Raw genomic sequence first — 22294 nt, 5'->3', positions numbered from 1 at the left:
CTTTCCGCTCAAGTCATGATCCTGGAGTCCCGGGATCAAGCCCCACATCAGCTTCCTGCTCAGCGGGGAGTCTGCTTCTCCCTCTGACTCTCACTCTTCCCTCTCTCAAATAAATGAATAAAATCTTAAAAAAAAAAGGAAAGAAAAACAGTGTTTGAATGTAGATAAACATTTTTGATAATGACCTTAAAAAAGGAAAAAGATAAAATATGAATCTTAGTAGAGAAATGGCAGGGTAAAAAGGAAAATAGAAAGGACGACTTGCAGTCAAATGCATGCCCCGATATTAGCTGCAGGGTTTTTGTTTTAAGGCACAAACTGAAAGAGGCTTCACCCGGCGAGTCCTGTGGGTCTCTGCTCTGAGCCTCTGCCCAGTCACCACCCCTGGGATGGTACCAGCTCTTCCAAAGGTCAGAGACAGCTGCCCTGATGCCCCTCACCTACGAATAACTGCATAGAACTGTTCTGACATCAAGTTTCCTAGAAGTTTCTCTTTTCTTATTTTTGCAGAACCAAATTCCATTCTTTCAAACCCCAATTCAAGGTTCATCTGTTCTTTGAGGCTTTTCTTATACTCAGTCACTTGTAAATGTTTCCTCCACTTGAGTTTATGGAGCCCTAACTTAGCCAGTATGGACCAGTTAATTATGTTTGCCTAGTGTTGCACTGGAATTATTGTTTAGGTGCTGCCATGCCGTAGTTTTTTTCCCTGATAAGATCATCCTTCTTTTTTTCTAAGATTTTATTTACTTATTTGTTTAGAGAGCACACGGGAACAGGGGGAACGGCAGACGGAGGGAGAGAGAGAATCTCCAGCAGACTCTACGCTGAGTGTGGAGCCTGATGCAGGGGCTTGATCTCACCATCCTGAGATCATGACCTGAGCTGAAATTGAGAGTCTGATGCTTAACTGACTGAGCCACCCAGGTGCCCCAATTATCCTTCTTGCAGGTAGAAAATATGTCTATTTATCTTGGGTTTTTATGAGAATCAGAAATAAAACTGTTCCCTGGGAAAAAGTTCATGCTTACGGAGAAAATGAATAAACAAGAAAAATCAGAATAAACATCACATAACTCAGGTAGTCCAACTCTTTCGTATTGATTTTAACAACATTGAAACTGAATCCTCTAACTTGTTTACTAAATGGTTGTGAAGGAAAACGTCTTACCCTTTCAGAAATTTTTTCTACAAATGATATAAATCACTTTGGGGAAAATGCAAAGACACTGGGTGGTTCGGCTTTTGTTCCAATTACATGAAACCTTATTAAAATAGCCATCATGACAACAACACCTCTGCTGAAGAGCATACCAAACACTTAAGGGCATAGTCGCATCTATCATCCTGGGATTTGGGTACCTAACTCCTATTAGCGATAATAAGTATTACGTCTATAAATCCCTAGTCACTCTGTCAATCCTGTTTCAGTTTCCACAGGTGGAATGATAGTTCTAATTAGGTCCACATCTTCAAGATTTCTATTTAGAAAAACAAACTGTTTAGATCTCAACTTTTCTGGGATCTCTGGCAGTGTTACCGATAAGGGTGCCATTGATGCATTTCAAATTTTACGTTGTAATTCATTGTCTTTTAAGGACATTTGCTCCGCATAAAGTCTCAATGCAACTGACATTAGTGTGTGCTAGAAACACACTCAAATGGTAAAATTTGCCTAATGAAGCTGCTAATTATTTTCTTCCCGTTATGTTCCCTCCCTGCATTATTGGTCTCCTCTACTTCCTTCCATTAGGGGACAAGCAGCAAAAGGTTTCAGAGACTTTATCACCAATCTTCGGAGTGAACTACACACAATCCATTCTCTTCTCTTTAGTGCATGAACAAAAAAATTCACCACCATTTGTACATAAGGTCAGTATCTGTGGAAGCCAACATCTTATACTATTTTTTTCATCATTTGAATTTCAAATTCTGATCCTCAAATGCTTTTCACCGGCTTTAAATCCAGAGCCTAAGGAGAATAGCAGGACCTGTTCTAATAATCTTTGTCTGTACTAAGGCTTAGAGATGTAAATTACAGGTTTTGTTCTTTTATTTCTCCTTTTTAGTATCTAACTAGCATTAAAATGGAATATAAGTCCAGCGGGCACTTTGCAAGTGAGAATGTACATAATGCTTCTATGGGATGTGTCTATATGTATATATAACTGTGTAAGCATGAACATAAATACAAAAGATTGCAATCTTATCTAAAGAAAATTAATTTACAAAATAAAAAGATTCCAAAGCTGTGCTGGTTTACACAAAATGTTGCCATTTGGAGTTGATTTTGTGTGCCTCTGACACCAAGAGGTTTTCTTATCCATAGGAGCCACCGAGGCAGTAGGGGATGACCGACCCCGGTAAATCCAAACCACAGGACTGACAAATGATTAATTCTGGTCGTCAGATGATTAGCCCTATCCATGGGGTCACAACCTTGCCTGCCAGTAACTTGCACCTAAACTCCTTCAGGAAAGGTAAGGAAACTTGAATAAGCTGTTTTTTAGAGGCCAGCTCTAAAAAGTCCAACTGCAACAGACCCTGTATTCTGCGCACGCCTTCTCAGAGGAGTCTGATTTCCAGTTTTTGTTAAATTAGTTTCATATCAGTCAATACTCGTTTAAAAACATGTCATAAGTCTCTGTGGCTTGTGCATGCTTCAATTACCTCTGATTATTACATCAAGATTCACAAACAAGATACCAGAGTCACCCTTATTTACTGCAAAATGCTATTGAAACAAACTGAAATTCAATTTCAGAACAGATTGCAATAACCCATCAAAACAGAGCAAGTGGAGAGGAAGTTGGGCCTCGAGGTGTGCTGGGCCATTGTTAAATGCAGGACGGCATCTCACCTAATAATTTAAACATGGTCTTGTGGCCTGACATTTTTAATGCTTTCTTGATCTCTTTCTTCTGGCTCTGTGTGTTCTTTGCCACTGTAGGGTGCAGTGCATTGCAGGTTATGGATTAAATACCAAGCCCTCTTCTGCCAATAGCACTTTTAGGAGGGGAAAAATGATTGGGTACTTTTATAAATAGTCACACCATAGGTGTCCACAGAAAGCAATGTTTATTCAGGGCTTTTAAAAGCTGCCTGCTTTTTAGATACAAACCAATCCATAAAACTGCCAAGTTCAAATTTTCAGCTATTATCTGGCCAATACGTCTCCGGCACCTTGGTAGGCTGATTGGACATTTTTGTCGGCATACATTAAGAGCCCCGGCTTAACAAATGCAATCTGGTTCTAAAAATTAATTTAACTTACACAATTGCCCTGATATGCAGCCCGTGGCTCTCATTTACTTAGTGATTCATTGCATTTGGAATAAACTAGAGGGTTAAGAATTCTACGCTCGAGGCAGCTCTGACTCTGAAGAACAGAAACATACACATATTTCTCCCATCATTTGTTGCTACAGGGCAAGAAAAAAGAAAGCCACTGTAATTTGGAGACAAGACTTTTCCAGACAACTAGGAACAACAGCAACCATAGCGCGCCACTAAACAGAGCTGTGTTGTGGAGACGTGGAGTGCAGTAAGACGTTAGTGGGGGCACATAGAGTAGATGCAGATAGAATCTTCAAAAGTGCATTGGTGTGAATCCTGGAGAAAACTCAGAGAGCTTGCAAAACTCCTTTATAATAAACACTTAAAACATAGGTCATAGAGTGTTTCCTGGAGGCAGGAAGTCAATTAAATGGGGACAAAATTTAGAAGAATTTTATATATATCTACACACACATACATTCTATATACCGTTATATAGTCATATACGTGTGTGTGTGAGTGTGTATAAAAAGAGAGAGAGAGGGAGAGAGAGAAGATTATATATATCTATTTTCAAGTTGAAATGACCTGCAAAATTGTCTGGTTTGATCTCCTTATTTTTAAATATGGAAACTGAGACAGAGAGGTGGAATAGTAAGTTTTAGCATCTAAAGGCTCAGGTCTTCTGATTCTCTATCTACTACTTTTCCACAGAGTTTCCAAATATGTTTCTCACTTGTGCAGTTTAAGAATGTGAACCTTCTCTACAAATTTATTTTCTGTCCCAATTTTTCTTGAAGATCAGAATTCTGCAGTTGTGGGCTCTCTTAAAGCTCTAGTATATTTTGAAAACTAAGCAAAGTGATTTTTAAAATCTCCACTCAAAAAAATAAATGTTTTCAAGCATTCTGATGGGCTGAGTTAATATTTAATTACAAATAAAGGTAGAGAGAAAATTAAGTTTTTTATGCATGTGCCACTGTGATGACTTTGACCCTGAATCTCAATGGGCAGAGAAAGGCATCTGAGCATCTTAGTGGGAATGAACATCGAAAGACTTGAGTTCATTTGTACAACCTAATCCAGTTGAGGCAGATGAGCAGATTTGTGTCTGTCCTGCTTTATTTATTTTTTTAAAGACTTATTTATTTGTTATTTGAGACAGAGAGAGAGAGCAGGGGGAGGGGCAGAGGGAGAGAATCTCCAGCAGGCTCCCTGCTGAGCACAGAGCCCAGTGCAGGGCTCAATCTCATGACCCTGAGATCATGACCTGAACTGAAATCAGGGTCAGATGCTTAACGGACTGAGCCACCCAGGTACCCCATGTCTGTCCTACTTTAAAAACCCATTGAAGAAAGAAGTTCCACTGCATCCCTAGTAACTTATTCCTGCATTCTGTAACCTCTACTTTGAAGAAAATTTTTGAAGACAGTTCCAATCTGTTTCGTTTCAGTTTCAGAAAATTTCTTTTTTTCCAATTTATTTAAATGTACACATACACATACACTTAAATAACACAATCTATTTTTATCCCAGAATACTTAGATTCTCTATTTCTTTTCAGACAAGATAAGAGACATTTGTAAAATATAAACTTTAACACAGTAATCTGGACAGGGACTTTTCCAGGCTTTTCCTTCCTTGGAATGTTTTTGGCCCAGCCAATTTTGATTCTAACATCTTTAGTAGATATCCTGGCTTCTAGTGTGGAGGAAAACAGAAACAGCGTGCTTCCTTAGCATTGTACAACCTGTGTGGACTGTTACATCTTTGTAATGGTGATGGCATATTTAATCACACACAATTTGTTTCATTGTGCTAGAAACAAAGAAAACTCATGAACAAGAATTACAGAAGGGAATTTGGAGGGCATCTTCTCTGCTCTTAAATGTTACAGATAAGAAAACAGAGCCCCTGTGGACCGCTCCAGGTCATATGACCCCAAGACAGCAGCAGAACTGGACTTTGGAGTCTCCCTACTAAATCCAGCGCTTCTATTAAAAAAACACACTCAGCATTCAGTGGAGGAAGACAGAAAATATATTTGTTATGTTTGAAGGAAGAATGCTTGGCATCTGCTAACAGTGAACACACACACACACAGGCATGGGTGCACTCAAAATCCACAAAAATCCCTTAAAACATAGCCGATTTGTATGATAGGGATGTGGCACTATTACCATACTGTGGACTTATCAATTTCTGCATTACCATGTGAATGAATGAATTTCACTCATCCATACCCAATGTGTAGAGTCTTTTACCCATCACAGTTATGGTGTGGATAATGTCCTTTCTTCAGGCAAACCAAGAGGTCACTAATACCAATTAAATACATTCTTTACTTCATGTTAGCACTGAACAATACCACTGAGAGCAAATTCAACTAAGTAGAACTTTATATACAATCAGAGTGTGGTTTGTGACCTCAAGTTAAAATCGCTGTATTTCTTTCAATATAAGATGTTGATCACTTACTGGTTTTTATGTATACATGATGTTTTATGTAGTGGTGAGATTCCTACATTTTCCAAATGCTTCTGGTAAGCTCTTAGAATGTGAGAATTGTAACAGAGTCTAAAGTGACATCTGACTTCCTGCTAATGTGTCTCAGTCCTCATTCTGGGGCTTGATCTTTTTACAGAATAATGCTTCAGCAAAACTCATTTCTAGTAACTGTGCTGAGAGATACAAGGGGCCAGAAGAGTAAGCATTGGAAAGCTAATGAGGAAGAAAAGCAGTAATATGCCACTCCTGTGAAGTCCTGAAGGGTTCACCCTATATGTACATGAACCTGGGAGAGAACCAACATCCGTTTTGAATCTGAGCAAAACCAGTCACATTAAACAAGTAGCATTTCCTCAACACCATAGCTACTAACCTGCTGAGCTGTCGGAGTTGACTGCCCAGCCAAAGCCAGTGCTGTGATGAGAGAGCCTTGGTCAAAAAGTCAGGAGGGCAGAGTTCCAAATTGGACTCTGCCATTAAACAGTGGGGTAATGCTGGGCAAGTCACTTGACCTGTCTGGGTCTTTGTTTCCTCATCTGCAACCTAAAGAGATTGCCCTAGAAGATCTCAAAAGCCCTTTCCATTAACAACACACCAGGACTCAAAAATAGTCATGTTGACTCTGGTTTTATCATAGCCCTGATCCGGGTCTAGAGGCTGTGACTTGCCCGGAAACCACCTCTACTATGTCAGACATGGGTAGCTGGACCCAAGGCCAGTCATTCTTCAAGTGTTGAACAGTTATAAAAGAATTTAAAAATTTTAGGTTTTCCTTCTGATGATTATCTTTTAAAAACTTCACTGTGAACATGTTCTAGATCACCTAGATAACCACCATATAAGAAACACTGTCATGTCTTTTTGTGGCCACGTGTGTGTGTATCTGTTTATGATTAAATGAGCACCCAGTGTGGACCACATGAAGGCATGGCTGTCTGTGTGGACAAAAGCTTCCCATTCATTCAAACAGATACAAGTCGTTGGGACGGGTGAGTCATCCATCACCTGGGAACACAGGAGTAACATACAACTGACCTCTAAAACACTGATATCCTGGCCATTGGCACCATGGCCTAAGTCACTGAGAAATTCATAAGCAGTAGTTCACAAGTAACAACTCTAGACAAAAATAAGCAATAAAGAACTTTTCATTACAAAGGTATTTATTTTCCAATGTAATATTTTGGGCTACACCATTAAATTAATCCATTGTTAATATACTATTACTTTAAACCACCATCAGTGGCTACAACAAATTAAACAAAAATTTTTTAAAAACCAGCAAAGACCATGATAATAGCTAAAAGGGTTGTCCATCATGCTGAAACTCAAGGAAATTAAGTTAATACTAAGTAAAGCATAAAATTGCAAACACATCAGACTATTATTATGTTACCCAATGACGGGGATTTTGTTTCTACCAAATGCCACGATTCATCACGTCAAATTGATGTTGTCATCTGAGTGTTTTGGTTTTGTTGTTATGTTGGGATTAATGTGTAAACTTACATTATTTTATTTATTCTATGGGAACGCTAAACATAAGTAAGGTATGAATACATTTTCTGTACATATGTAGTAAGCAATATAATAAAAATATAATTTTCAACATTCAAGATTGGTGGAAATGCTTTTCTTGAAAGGGTGGTCAGCATACTCCTTAAGTTTGGGAAATACTTTTCTTTGAGCTGTATCCTCAGGCTTTTCAGTGAGGACAGGAACCGACAGCCAGACAGGAAGGTCTGTTTGAAAGCAGGCTGCCCCTTGGTCCATTGACCTCTCTAGTTAGTCTGATCGTTCTGGAACTCTCTAGAGTCTCCTTTTTCTGTTTGGTTACTTTAAAGTGGACCTATGAAAAATGATTCTTTTCATCTTAATCCTGCTTCTTATACCCAAGCCAGCCCAGAGCCATCTGGAAACAGGCTTGCTCTCTGATGAGGACAAGAAGTTTCTGGACTCTCGGGGTTGGCCTGGATGCAGAGAAGAGAGCCGAGAAAGTTGATCTGGAGTGGTAACTGCCCCGGGGGGTGGGGCCCAGGGGGTCTATTCTTACTCTAGAGCTTGAGGGGTAGGATGGGAACAGGCAATTTGGAAGCTGAGAGCTTCAAGTCTACACACCAAGTTTGGTTTAGGCAAGTCAGTCAGTTCCCTGGAAGGCGCCTACTGGGGCCACCAGAGCCCAGAGAGGATTAGCATTTCAGTCCTAATAATCCAGTTTAAACAAGGAAAAAACCTTTCATTCAGTGCAACTTTACTCTACAATTGATTATAAATTACAGATTGGAAGTCCACACAATCTGTAACACAAACCAAACACTAAACACTACTATCTGTGGTGATGGCATATAACTTACAGCAAATTTAATCACAGCCACAGGCTGTGTGTCTTATAAGAAGCAGCACACTTTCAAAGGGTGAATATTTCATCTATAGCCTGTGAATGAACAGTTTTCTCCAAGGATGTTCCTAGAAGCCATTTGCTATGAATTTCTCAGTTTCTTTAGATTTCGACTGAATATAAATATGGATTCTGAAATATTTCTGGGGCCTCTGCAGTTTTTACTTCCAATCTTACAACTTAAATAGTCAAGGTACACCTTGTTCCAGCAAACCTACTTTTCCTTCAAACACTTTGGGTTTCAAGGTAGGGTTAACTGCCTTAAATTGTGCAGGCCTAAGGGCAGAGGGAGGGGAGGGTGAAACAGAGGGCCGCCTGCTCAGTGAGCGGCTGGGATAGTCAGATGGAGTTCGGTTTCATGGCTCTAGAAAATTAGACTCTTGGACATTGCTGTAAGAAAAAATTCACAGGAATTACATTAGTCTCTGAAAATGAGTACTACATCTTCCTATTAATAATATACTTACCGACTTCAGTTCACAATGGAAAGTCAGTTATCCTATTAATTTTTCTCATTTTGGCAGGCGTTAAAGTATACCTGTTTTTCTGGAGCCAAGCAGGGTTTCAAGATCTTGGGATCCCCTAGAAATATTTTTTTCAGTTGGTGAAAGGGAACTGCAAGAGAACCTATTTTCAGCCCTGGTCCTGGGAACAGCATGTGGATGTCACATTAGACTTATTTCTGCCCTGACTGACCAGGGACTTACTGGATGGACCACCAGAGATGCAGGCAAGACTCCTGCAGTCTCTGCTTCACCGGGACATGCTGCCCGGGTTGAAGGGAGTCTGGGGGATTTGAGGGACCTGGCTGTGTGCAGGCAGCCCCCACCCTTCTACACAGCCTCTGTCCATTCTTTACAGCTGTCCTTCACCCTGAGAAAAGACTGATGAATTTTCAACCTCGTAGTCGAAGGGCCCACTTAATGTCTTAACCCTATGTCATGCCTAATTCACCAGATCCCAAGTGCTTTTCAGTTACTGCCCAGGAAATAAGCACATTAGGACCAGTCATGCAGTCAAGGGCTCTGGGATCTCCTCCGGTCAGCTGGAAGAGAACACAAGGTCTCATAATTCAGTATCTGGTCGGGTATTGCAGACCGTATGGTGGGCTGGCATCAGAAGGACCTGGCTTCAAAGCCTTGTTCTGCCACTTCAAGTTCTGTATCCTTAGCCAGAGCTTTTACCTTTTTTTATGCTTCATTTCTCTTTTGTGAAATGGGGATGACAGTATCTTGCAGTGCGCTTGTGAGGATTAAAGATATACACCCACCGTCAGGCACACAGTAGACACCACGTGAACTGTAGCTGTTTTTGTTATAGGCTGAGGATGGAATGGTGCCAGAATGTAAACTCCGTATTCTTCCCACTAATCAGAACACTCCTACCACCACCACTACTACTATTCATGAGCATTTACTCGTGCCAGGAACTTTTCTAGGCGCTTGCCCTCTATAATCTCATTGCATACTGCAATAAACCCACAAAGGTACTATTTTTAGGTCCACTTTGTCCTTGAGAGAAATGAGACTTTATGAGGTCACATTGCCCAAAGTCACAGAGTAAGTGGCTAACCCTGGCTAAACAGAACCGTACTCTTTCTAGAGGCTGAGCCGAACCTGCCCCATCCCCCACCACAGAAGCCTTGCCCCCTGCCCCCCAGAACCAACCTTCCTCCCATCCCCTGGCTCTCCCAAGTAGGGGTCCATCTGCCCTGCAGGCTGGGTGCAGCATATGGGCCTGCAGGTCAGAGGCCTAGGTGCTGAGACAGGTCTCTGTCTGTGCTGCTCACCGGGATTGTCTCCCATCCTTGCTTGAGTGGTCTCTTAGTTCCAGTCTATCTGTATATCTGAGTATATCTGAGGCAGGGCCTAATTTTAGGTATTTTGTGAAAATTGCTGCAGGCAACTGATTTGGAGGGGTGTGTTGGTTTAAGCATCACAAACAGATCCTGGTTGGCTTGACAGCGCCTATGGGACTGTAGAGCCGCTGACCTCTCCCTTTTCCCCATCTGAAATCTGTGTTATTAAATGCTCTCTAATTACCTAAAGAAATATGTGAAAAGGAAAAGATTACCTATGTGACTTGGAAAAGTCACTTGAGAAAGTTCACACTCTAAAAAATTTCCTGCGGTCTCCTACTTCCTACCAAATGAAGGTGAAGAACTTGACATGACTTGCAAGATGTCTGCAATCTCCGCAGTCCCCGAGGCTCCTGCACAGCCTGCTCCCCCTTTCCTCCACCATGGGGACACCCTGTGTTCAACTCAGTATTGAAATCTTTCCAATGACCAAATAACATCACTCCTTTAGATTTGCTTTCACAAGGACAAGAAAATACCTTCGTCCTATTTCCATTGACCTACAAACGAATAAAACTTCTACCCATTTTGAGTGGCTACCTGGACTGAGGATGATCAAGTCAGGAATGCCAATGTCCAGAACAACGCCCATCTGTGTCAGGAAGAACTATTTTCAGGTGCAGATCTGTCGCTGCCTCCGTGGGAACTCTGAGGCTCCATTTTGGGCGGTGGCCAGGAGAGGATTTGAGAAGGGCTCCTACCTGCTGGCCTGGGCCCACCTGAGTGCCCGTGGCTTGCATGCCCTCCCAGGACACTGACCACCCTCCTTTCTGCGGGGTGCCTGCCCCATTCTCTCCTCCACGTGAGCTGACCCAAGCCCAAAGCTGACAAGACATTTCCACACAAAAGAACACAAATGTTGTATCATTTGAATAAGTGAGGAGGCTACCCCTATTCTCACTGGGGTTCTGCCTGCAGTCAGGATGAGCAGCCTATCAGGGACATGTGGGGGGGGGGGAGCACTACATTTGGAGGGCTTGAAAGCCTCTTTGTTTAGCAGCTCTGTCCTGAGATCACATTGAGGATTTTTCCTCCAGTCTGAAGTTAGGGAGGTAGACAGAGGGAGGCTGACCTTTGGAGTGGGATTTTCATAAAATAAATAAACTGGATGACAGCATATAAAAGTTACAAACCTCTTTAGAATGCCATATGTGAGCAACTTGTAAACAGTCCATAAATATCACCTGCTGGGTGCAAGTCAAGGAGGCTGATGCAGAATTCTGTACGAGCACATTTTTTGCACCACGGAGCCATCTGGTAATGACAATTTATTCTCTAGTTGGCATAGGACTGCAATTATAAAACATGTTACTACTGACTTCTGTCTGGAAACAGATGATCGTGGCTCATCCTGTAGTGCGGGGTGTAGAGCTGGGTGGGTGTGGCTCGTGGTCACATGCAGGCTGGGTGGAGCCACCAAAGGGATTATAAAATTAGTGGGGCGTTTCGTGGACATCACCACTCCACACGTGGGATTTCAACAGCCACTACCACCGCCGCCACCACCACACACACACAGTTTTTTGAAGCAAAAAAAATTGTTCCTTTCATAGTAATGTCTACGCCATTTTTAAAAAAGAACTCACATACATCTATGGCATTCTTGGAGAACAGAATGAAGAAAAAGCATAGTGAATAAATAGCAACCTCATCCTTTACATACTTCTTTTATTTTTGATCTCCTAATTAGTCAGAATAATTAATTCTACAAAGGATAATAAGGTCTTTCCCAAGTTCCATTTCACATAGAAATTAACAATAATAAAAAGAATGCTGTTTGATTGTCTTTTCTCCCAAATAGACTTAGCACAGAATCTCCATGCAGGGTGGGGGGGGCGTGGGGAGAGGGAATCAGATTTCTCCAAAGTGGAGAATAATGTGTCAAAAAAAACCATCTGAAGGAAAGGTGGGCTAATGGTTGTATTATTACAAACACGTAAAAAATCTACAGACATATTTTAATGCTATTATCCCCTTCCTACTTAACACGAACCTTTCCAATTATACTTTTCATCAAGAGTTCCCTCTTATGTTGCTGCTTCCTGCCCTTCTGGGTTCCTATGATATGTAGTTTCCATCCTGGTCTCATCCTGTTTGCCCCTTTGCGTAAAAGCTAAGGAGCCTGGCCCATAACCTGCCACGGCTTTTCAAAGGCCCCAGAAGTCTGTAAACAGGAAAGATTTCCTCTGAGGCAGAGGGCCCCTCCTTGATCAAAAGATGGCTTTTGGATAAGGACTTCCCCCCAGTTCTTAGCCATTAACACTTTGCAGATCAGACGTTCTCTTGGAGGGCACATTACTACCATCCACGGCAGAGGGGCCGGCATCTTGCCAGGAGTGCAAGGGCCCCACAGAAATTGCAGGAAGGGTAAGTTGCAGCTGCTCTGTCTGTTAATGAGGAGGTGGGGCCAGGAGAAAAGCAAAGATTTCCTCTGAGCCAGGGCCGGGCTTGGAGCCCCCTCCTGGTTAACATTTGGGGAAGGCACTCCCATCAGACCTGTTCCCAGTACAAAGGGGGACGGGGAAGTTGTGTGAGGGGCTCTGGCAACCATGGGGACCCCAAAGGTTGGAAGTAAGAATAATAACTCTAAACATAAAGATCGCTTTTATCCCTGTGGTTAGCAAGTGCCCTGAGGCCACTTCACAAGTGATTTTGAGAAATGGGAGCACAGTCAATGACTTAAAAGCTGGAGACGTCATCCCATGCAAAAATTCCAGGTATGTTTGTTTGTCGAGGAAACTTTATTACTTTATAGTCACAGCTCCCATTTCTAAAGTTGAGCACCTCTTTGTCCAAGGTGGTTAACTTGGACAAAGTTAACCTCTGTAATTTCATTACGATCTTCCAATTTCAGGCAAAATCGGTCCCTCCACAGTGGTGATATTTTGCATTCCTTTCTAGTTAATCTCACCTGTGTGAGAACCTCATTATGTAAGAGTGAAGTGAGAGAGAGCAATCAACACTATCAGTTATCTTCTTTCTAAATTGGGCAAATAGATCAAAGTGTACCCAAACAAACAAACATTTTTAGGAGACCTTTCTTGTATTGGGCTTATCTATAGAACCCATTCTTCTTTTTAATTACCTGACAAGAAAAACGGGCGCTTTGAATTCTTATCGCACATTCCTGTGTAACACTCGGCTGGCACTTACAGACGGCCTTGTTTCGTTCGCTATCTCATTACTGGGATAAACTCCATCTTCCAAAAGAGATGATAAACTTGTAAATCCCAAGGGATGAATCCCAGGGTACAATTCTTTGTCTCTCCCTTCCAGGCTTCACAGCTACTACAGATCAGTAACAATTTCACGTTTCTCTACCTCATTTCATTTCCAGTTGACAATGATTGGGGCCTTCTTTCATGATAATAGGGAAATGAAGCGGGGGGGGGGGGGGGCGTGCAAAACTTGTGGGCCTGGGAGTAGATATTCAGTTTCCTCTCTAAATGAGAGGTTGGTAATGTTAAATGTGGTGGAAGCGGCTGGAGAAAAAAGGGAAGGTTTGCCCACACAGCCAAACTGGGTAGCAACTTAGAAACCATCTTGTTTACACATCCGTTACAGCATTTGCCATCTGAAACTGTAAAATATCCGTTTACCAGTCCTGTCTCCCGCATCTGCCGTAACCCCTTCTAGGACAGTGAACGAGGCATTATTCATCTTCCCGCACCCAGGGCTGACTGTGGTACTGACATATGATACACACCCCTGCTTTTTTTTTTTAAGATTTTATTTATTTATTCATGAGAGAGAGAGAGAGAGAGAGAGAGGCAGAGGGAGAAGCAGGCTCCCAAGGAGCAGGGAGCCCGACGCGGGACCCGATCCCAGGACCCTGGGATCATGACCTGAGCTGAAGGCAGACGCTTAACCATCTGAGCCACCCAGGCGCCCCACACTCCTGCCTTTTTGTTGTTGTTGTTGTTGTTGTTACTGAATATGATCAAACAATATTGGCATGCTGATGAGAAAGAAGGAATGAAGATTCTGATTTTTTTCAAATTTTGAGAGTCTGTCTTCCCATCAAGATATAAATAGGGGATTCAACCAAATCGTATGACGGAACAGGTATCCCCTGTGTGATGCTCAGCTGTTCTTGGGAACGAAAGGTAATTTGGTCAACACATGAACAAAGGCCGAACAGTCGAAAATAACCGAAATCCATTCTAATAATTCGTTTAGGATTTGACCCAAGACATGTTTTCACTGCAATACTTTCTATTTTTGTCTTCCATTTCCTCTCCTTTCACTGATATACTTTTATTTGAATTGAACCTCTACCCCCAGAAGTACTAAATCATCGCTGCAAAAACCAGAAAGCTGGGAGGAGAACGGGGAAGAAAACAAACGCCACCGTAAAAGAAACCTGGTAGCATTTTGTCTTCCATGAGGTCCTCTGTCAGCTGTGTCTGTCCTGCTCTACAAGACCCCTCCTGGCTGGGATGCCTTTTATTTTTGTACTTATTTTTAACCAATACTGCCTCACTGGTTCCGTTGCTCCTCAGTACCCAGGGGCACAGGGATCTAGAACACGATGATTGTCCCCTAGCAGTCGTTGTGATGCCATTATCCAGTTCGAACTTAGCTCTGAGATAAGTTGTGTCTTTCATTATGTGCTCTGGGGAATGAAATGAAAATGACCCCATCCAAACCAGCGGCCGTGGGGCTGGCACTCAGTCTACTCATCTCCATTTATTTGTGGGCCCAATTCAGTCTAGAAATGCATGGCACACCTCACGGATGGCAGCAAGCCACTACTTGAGAGCTTCTGGGGTAAGGGGAGCTCACCACTTTATGAGACAGTCCCTCACCGGAGTAGAAATGGAGTAGAGAACCATATACTTTGAATCTAAACAATGAAAGCCAAAAAAAAAAAGCAAAAGCATCCATGTAACCAGATGAATTTAAAGTAATGTAAAGAATCAAATCAATTCTTTGTCATTGAAGAGTGATTTGCTATAGAACTGCGCATCACGATGGAGGGTTCTGCCAGGCTACATACAGATGGGCTCTCTGAGGCATTACCATGGCCCAATGCACAGCTCACAGTGGTAGTGGAATCAGTGATTTAGGGTGACCTCACGATAACCCCACCTGAAGACTGGCTGTCATGTAACAACTATTATAAGGCCCTGAGTTGCATTTGTACAAACATATATAACGTACTAAAATCATTTTTTTAAATGTGTGAACCTTTCAAGTTGAACTAGCTCAAGATTGAAACTATGTTCCCAGAAAGTCATATTTTATGAAAGTTAGAAGGTTTGTTATAGGGTATTAGGACTAGAATTTCTACCCTTCGAGATGCCACAAAGTAAGTTCTCAGCCCCTGAAGGACTAGCTGCAAAAGGAGTGCACGTATGCCCAAACAGCGAATGACAAATGTGCACTACCTGGACCGAACAACAAATAGGAAAAGCAACTTAGCCGAAGAGGAAGCACGAATGGGTGAGGAGATCATCGTTCTGGGAATCAGGACGAACAAGTTTGTACCACAGACCCACTCCCTGGGCAAGTCACTCACTGTCAAAACTCCAGTTTCTTCATCCATCAAACAGAAGGATCGGAATATAAATCTGGGGTTACCTTCTTAGCTAGCTGCCAAACAGTATATGTGTTTATAACGTCTGCACATTTTAAAAACTGTGTGTTAGGTCTAAAAGCTTATGATGGGAACACAATTTGGGGTCTTCTAGCAAAAAATATAAAAGTATTTCTCACCAAAATTGTGACTGTAGCTGTTATTCATATATGGTGTGTGTGTGTATGAGTGTGTGTGATGTGTGCAGGGAAGTTATTGTTTATATTAATTTGCTAAGGTCAAATACATTTTTTCCCAAATCTTTGTTACTTGCTTGGGCTCACTGGCAAACACGCTTCTATTATTGGCAGAGAGCTGTCTGCATCTAGCTCACATTGTTTCTCTAGCATAAATAAAAGAGACAGAAACAATGAGCATAAAACTACTGCTGGACTCAGATGTGGTGTTTACCAAAGCAGCTGCTTTTGCATTCTTGAGGTCAGAAGGGTATGTGTGCACACACACACACACACACAGACGCACGCACGCACATCTACGTAAGATCTGATAGTCCCTGAAAGCAATTTCCTTCATCCTCTATTTTGCCATAAAGACTAATAAAACATATATAATCCCCTTGGTCAGTTTACTAATTTCCTTGACAGATAATTGCTAATTATTTATGACACAGTAACATTTAGATTACACTTGGTTTATTTCCTTTGTTTTACACCTTTGTTAAAGGTAGTCTTTTAGCTGTTCCATAAAGGGTCACCTAAGGAAAAGCAATTGCATGCTTAACATCTGGGAAAAATATTCCCTGTTTGGTAGGTTTCATGAGAACAAAGTTATTTCTCATAAGATTTCTTTTTTCTTCCAGCATCAGATTTGTTTTCCTAGGAATTGTGCAGTAATGCTTGTATTAATGAGTGATGGAGCCCTTGACTGAATCAATATTGAGTGAAAATAGTTTGTATACATAGATGTGACTACTTTCGTGGGAGTTAGAGTGAATTCCTCAAGAAAGCACACTGAGAAAAGATACAGGGCAGAGCTACAAATGCCTAACAGAGGCAAACAGAAGCCTAAGTGTATAGACTTCTCCATACCCTACATATGTTAAAACGACAGGCTGATTCATAGCTTCCTTGCTTGGTTTCCAAATTGTCTTGCAACAAAAGCAAATTTACTCCCTTCCCTAGACTATAGTTGGGATCCACAATCTCATAAGCTCAAATTTTACAAAGGGAACACTTGCTCCCAAATCTTGCTGGTGACAAATTTAAGATCTTTTCATAGCATTGCAGAATTTTCAATTAAGACAGGGGTTGGCAAACTATGGCCTATACACCAAATCTGTCTGACTGCCTGTTTTTATAAATAAAGTTTAATGAAACACAGCCATGCTCATTCATTTACTTGTCTAGGGCTTTCACACTATAGGGCGCCTGGGTGGCTCAGTTGGTTAAGCGACTGCCTTTGGCTCAGGTCATGATCCTGGAGTCCTGGGATCGAGTCCCACATCAGGCTCCCTGCTCAGCAGGGAGTCTGCTTCTCCCTCTGACCCTCTTCCCTCTCGTGCTCTCTATCTCTCATTCTCTCTCTCTCAAATAAATAAAATCTTAAAAAAAAAAGACTGTTTAGGACTTTCACACTATAATGGAGGAACTGAGAAGTTCAGGTTGAGACCATCTTGTCAGCAAAGCCTAAAATATTTACTATCTGATCCTTTTCAGAAAGTATGCCAATTCCTGATTTAAAATGGCAATTTAGGAAGAATGAAGGGGAGTAAATCAGAGGGGGAGACGAACCATGAGAGACGATGGACTCTGAGAAACAAACCGAGGGTTCTAGAGGGGAGGGCGGTGGGGGGTGGGTTAGCCTGGTGACGGGTATTAAAGAGGGCGCATACTGAATGGAGCACTGGGTGTTATGCACAAACAATGAATCATGGAACACTACATCAAGAACTAATGATGTAATGTATGGTGATTAACATAACAATAAAAAAATTTAAAAAAAGAAAAAATAAAATGACAATTTATGTCATACAAATATCAACTTCTTTGAAATCTAGATGTGGTTTTAAAGTAAATGTCACCAACTTCCCCTATCCTGAGAATTACCCTCTCACATAAGCCGGTAATTTGTATCAAGAGTCTTAATACTGTCCTTATTGTTCAGTTCAGAAATCATACTTTTAGAAATCTCTTCTAAAGAAATTCTCAAAGATACATAAAGATATGCATAGAGATATCATCTCACCATTATTGTTATTACTTTTAATTTTGAGTAATTGAAAATAAATGTCCTAAGCAGTTTGATAAAAATTATTATTTTGCAAGGATAATGTGATTTATAAAAGGCATGTTTTAAAACTACTTAAGGGCCTAATATAATACTTAAAATGTAATTTTAAGAGAAAATGGTAGGATAAAAAGTATCTATCTCAACTTTTTTAACATATGCCTATTTCTAGATGCAAAGAGAAAAGGCCAAAAAAAGATATACAAAACTAAGATAGTGTTATCTTTGAGTGGTATGATTATGGGTGACTTATTTTCTTGTGTTTTTTCCCCCAATATTTATTCAAAGGAAAAATATGAGGCCCAATTCCATCAGACATAGAGGCGACCTCAGTGTGATGTGTATGTCTCCATAAAAGGCCTATTGTGTAAAACAGAATGTAGGGTTTGCCAAACCACAGAACAAATCTTTATTTAGAACTATAAGAATGGCAACATATATTTTTTCCAGTATCTGCAGATCTTAAGTTTTAAAAATTGATTCTATAGAATACAGACATTAGACTTTTTTAAAACAAAGGAATTAAATGTAAAACTTTATTTCTGATAACTCTGTGCTCAAGAAAAATAAGTCGCATGCCTTTTAATGTAATCAACAAATTGTTTATTCCAAATAAAACTCTTCTCTACCCTTCTGTGGTTAGCCTGTTTCCGGAAGAGGCCCTTCTGCGTACGGATTAAAGATGGAGATCACTACCACGTCTTTTCAAGCCTGTGGGAGGCACTGCAGTATACTGTGCTATTCCTTGCCAAGCAGTTTTCTCAGATGCACTACCAAAGGCCACTGCTAATCCATACTGAGCATATTTGCCATCCTACACAGGGCTACGTCACAGGTTTGGTAAGTTAATCCTAGTTTTCTTTCTTCCATTAAGACGAAGTGGTCAAACCCATTTTTATCACCATGGAACTTGATCACATTATTTCCAAAGCAATAGAATGTTATGTGTATATTTCAAAAGTATCTCAAAATGCCCACAATGGGACCTACCATCTTGCTTTTTTTTTTTAAATTTTTTAAAAAAGATTTTATTTATTTATTTGACAGAGAGAGAGAGACAGCGAGAGAGGGAACACAAGCAGGGGGAGTGGGAGAGGGAGAAGCAGGCTTCCCGCCGAGCAGGGAGCCCGATGCGGGGCTCAATCCCAGGACCCTGGGATCATGACCTGAGCCAAAGGCAGACGCTTAACGACTGAGCCACCCAGGCGCCCCCGTCTTGCTTTTTTACTAGTTATGTTGCTGGTACTATTGTTCTTTCAGGCCTGAAGATAGGGACACTGAGAGTCACTAACGCCCAGTCTCCGTCTCCCTCAAATCCAATCACTGGTCAAGTTCTGTCCATGTCTTCTTAAGGCTATCTCTTCCTTTCTGTTTCTATCACCACTAGCTACATTCAGGAGATGGATGGGGGCCTTTTGTGGAAGGAGGCGAAGATGGAATGGTAAGATAAAGCATTCTGCTCATTTATTTAGTCATTAATATTTTTGTTAAAGAATTATTATTTTTATACTAGAGATATGAGGCAGAAAAGATTTCCTATAGTTTCCTTCTGTCTTCTATTTAATTTGTGCCACTTGAAGAGCCAGTAAAATGGTTGCCGAGACTATAAACCAACTCCAAAACATGAGACTTGACTGTGCTTGGCCCCAACTGAGAGATTCCTATATATGACTCACCCAGAGACCATATCCCCAGCAGCCCCTCTGAGCCAGCTCTGGCAAACATATTGTAAAGCAACCCTGAATCATCCTGAAGCTTTGGAAGCCACATGTTCACTGCGTCCCTGTCCACTGCTTCCTGAGGCCTGTCACTCAGGGCCTGCTGGAGAGTCAAAGAGGATGGACTGGGATCCATAATTATAGACAAAGGAGCCAAGGCCTGAAGCGAGACCTTGCTAGCCAGCGCCAGGTGTGGAGAGTTGGCTTGCACTGGTCAAGTATTTAGGGCTGGAGATTGAGTGAACTTGGGAAGCAAGAGCAGTGGCTGAGGGTTGAATTGTAGAAGGTTTGGAAACCCAGCAGAGGTTACAAGTAGAGAGCATCAGCAATCAGAAACACACATGACATTCAACCAACAATTGCCTCAGCCAGATGTTTTTATATACATCTTGTTTGGAGTGAGAGTCAGGTCCCAGAGAGACTGGGCCTGTCTTGGTACTGCCGATGAAGATAATGAGGATCAAGTTGGAGGGCACAGGGTGAGCACAAAGGACATCTCCTGACAAACAGCTCTCCTTTGTTTATCATCGTCTTTCTAGAATGTAAGTACCATGAAGGCAGGGAATGATGTCTGTTATGTTCACTGCTCTATCACTGAACAATAATTGGCACATACTCTGTGGTCAATAAACACTTGCTGAATGATTGAATCAATGAATGAAGGAGCAGGCAACAGTTGAGGTATTCAGAGGAAGAGTTTTGGTATGCAAATAAACAGTGCTTTGGAAAGTGCCTGAATTTACCTCAACTTAAAAGTTTTTAAGTTCTGAATTTATTACCATATATTTTTTTTGAGTATACATTGTGATGGATGTTGAACAGTGAACTCACATTCATCATCAGTCTCAGGGCCTGTATAATCAGTATCTACACCAAACCCTGAAACAACATGGGTACAAAACATCAATAGCTTAAATCTCAAGGTCCGTCTTAGGAAAGATGTAGTGACAAAAATAATGGGGGGTTGACAGTTCAAGTTCTCTTTTTATTGAGGTGTTTAGAAATGCTAGACATTTTCCAATTAATGCTGGGAATCAGCTAAATAACTTTAGCCTTAGTCCACCATTGATCAATTTGCTTTAATAAAAATCTGGCTCAGGAGGACCCAACAGAGGAGAAAAGTACAATTAATACATTCTTTCATTTCAGGTCCTGCTTGCATTTGCATCTCGAACGACTTGGATTTATTGTTTTAAACCAAGTTTCCTGCCTGTAATAGAATCATTAATAGAGCCTTCGTTTTTATTGGGAACACATGCGTGTTCAGAAGTGCCTAGTCACATGTGCTAAGGAAAGGATACAGATAGAAGGACAGCACATTTTAATCACATCTCTGTCCCCGTTTACCCTTTGGCAAGTTTCTTTATCTTTATATGTTGTTGGTGATTTCACTTTAAAATGGATCTGGTACAAATAAACAATTTCCCAAGGATGTGTGAATTAACCAGTGGTTATAAAGAGCTTTGAAATGATGATGTGCTATCAATGCTAAGTCAAATTATGAAATTGCACCTTTGCAAAAATGCTATTGTGGAAATAAATGAATCTGAACATTGTATTTACAGTGTGATTTGCCTCTGAAATAGAATATTCATAATGGGCCCCAGCAGGCGACAACAAAGTGCCATCTTATCTCCTGTTGCTAGACCACAATTTCAGAAAATTATTTTTACAATGGCATCTGAATAAGCTCCTTAATTCAAGACTGTTTTACAAATAGATGCATAGCTTATTACATAGTTTACGCTGCCTCTGAGACATAAAGAGTGAGGTGGGATTAATTAACAAATTCGTTGTTGTCATTCCTTTGTATTTTTTCCAATGTAATTTCTATTTTTTACAATCTAATTTTAATAAGCTATGCTGAACAGAAAGGTAAGGTAGAGCTACTTCTGTGTTAGTGATCAAATCCAAGTTTCGATTAACACTTAGGTTATCATCTGCAGTTAAATTATAACTCGAATGTGGCCTGTGGCCCATCTAGTTTCAAGAATAAACAGCTCATTCCTACATAGAATTTCCACTGCCTGCAAATATCATATTTAGTGACAGCAGAACAAGAAACGAGCATTTCTGAGGACCACATTCCCGGTTCTTCCAAATAACCGATGAGTTAAAATAATCCCCTGTTAATGTAGAAGATTAAGGTCAAGGTGGGGGAAATGGGCAATTCCCTGGAATAAATGTTGCTGAAATAGAATCTAAAATGTCTGATAAAATTTAGGGGTAGAAAACTGACATAAAAGAGTGTCTCAGAGGAAAAGAAATAGTAAGGAAAGGGGAGGGGCTGTTTTGCAAAAGGCAGGGAGGGTCTGGACTGAGCTGGGGTAACTTAGAGCTAAGAGAGACAAAAGAGAAAAGGTGTCTTGTCAAAGACAAAGGGAGGTCCAGGGATCAGGGCGAGCCTAAATCATCAGAAAAGACATCTTTGGAATATGCTCTTATGGCAACAGGATTCCCCCGCACACACAGAACCCTGTTAGATTAGAGGCAAACGGGCTGAAAGCACAGAACCTACCTCTCTTGTTTCACAGATGAGGAAATGCAGGCTCAGAAAGATGAAATAGCCCACAGCTATATAAAGGCTGAGTCACTTCTAGAATTCAGGATCTCGACAGGATCCTATAGGCATCACACATGAAGGCGACACCGTTAGCTAAGCAAGTCTCCCAAGGGAATGATGAACGTGGTCAACACGGGACTGGCACAAT

The 22294-nt window shown here is 41.2% G+C and overlaps 1 protein-coding gene and 1 long non-coding RNA gene across 5 annotated transcripts in view; one reads left to right on the top strand and one right to left on the bottom strand.

The window, feature by feature from the left end:
- NRP1 (neuropilin 1) overlaps positions 1 to 22294 on the bottom strand; it is a 136385-nt gene that overhangs the window by 96310 nt on the left and 17781 nt on the right. The window lies entirely within an intron of this gene.
- Positions 12307 to 21110, top strand: LOC114222389 (uncharacterized). Its single transcript, XR_003611930.2, has 4 exons — positions 12307 to 12407; positions 18509 to 18705; positions 19253 to 19306; positions 20733 to 21110. It is a non-coding gene; the product is annotated as an uncharacterized LOC114222389 (long non-coding RNA).

The sequence above is a fragment of the Eumetopias jubatus genome, unplaced genomic scaffold, assembly GCF_037043125.1.
Source record: "Eumetopias jubatus isolate StellerSeaLion01/CBP00866 unplaced genomic scaffold, mEumJub1_p1.0 scaffold_8, whole genome shotgun sequence".
Classification (NCBI taxonomy): Eukaryota; Metazoa; Chordata; class Mammalia; order Carnivora; family Otariidae; genus Eumetopias; species Eumetopias jubatus.
This window is presented reverse-complemented; position numbering and strand designations above follow the sequence as displayed.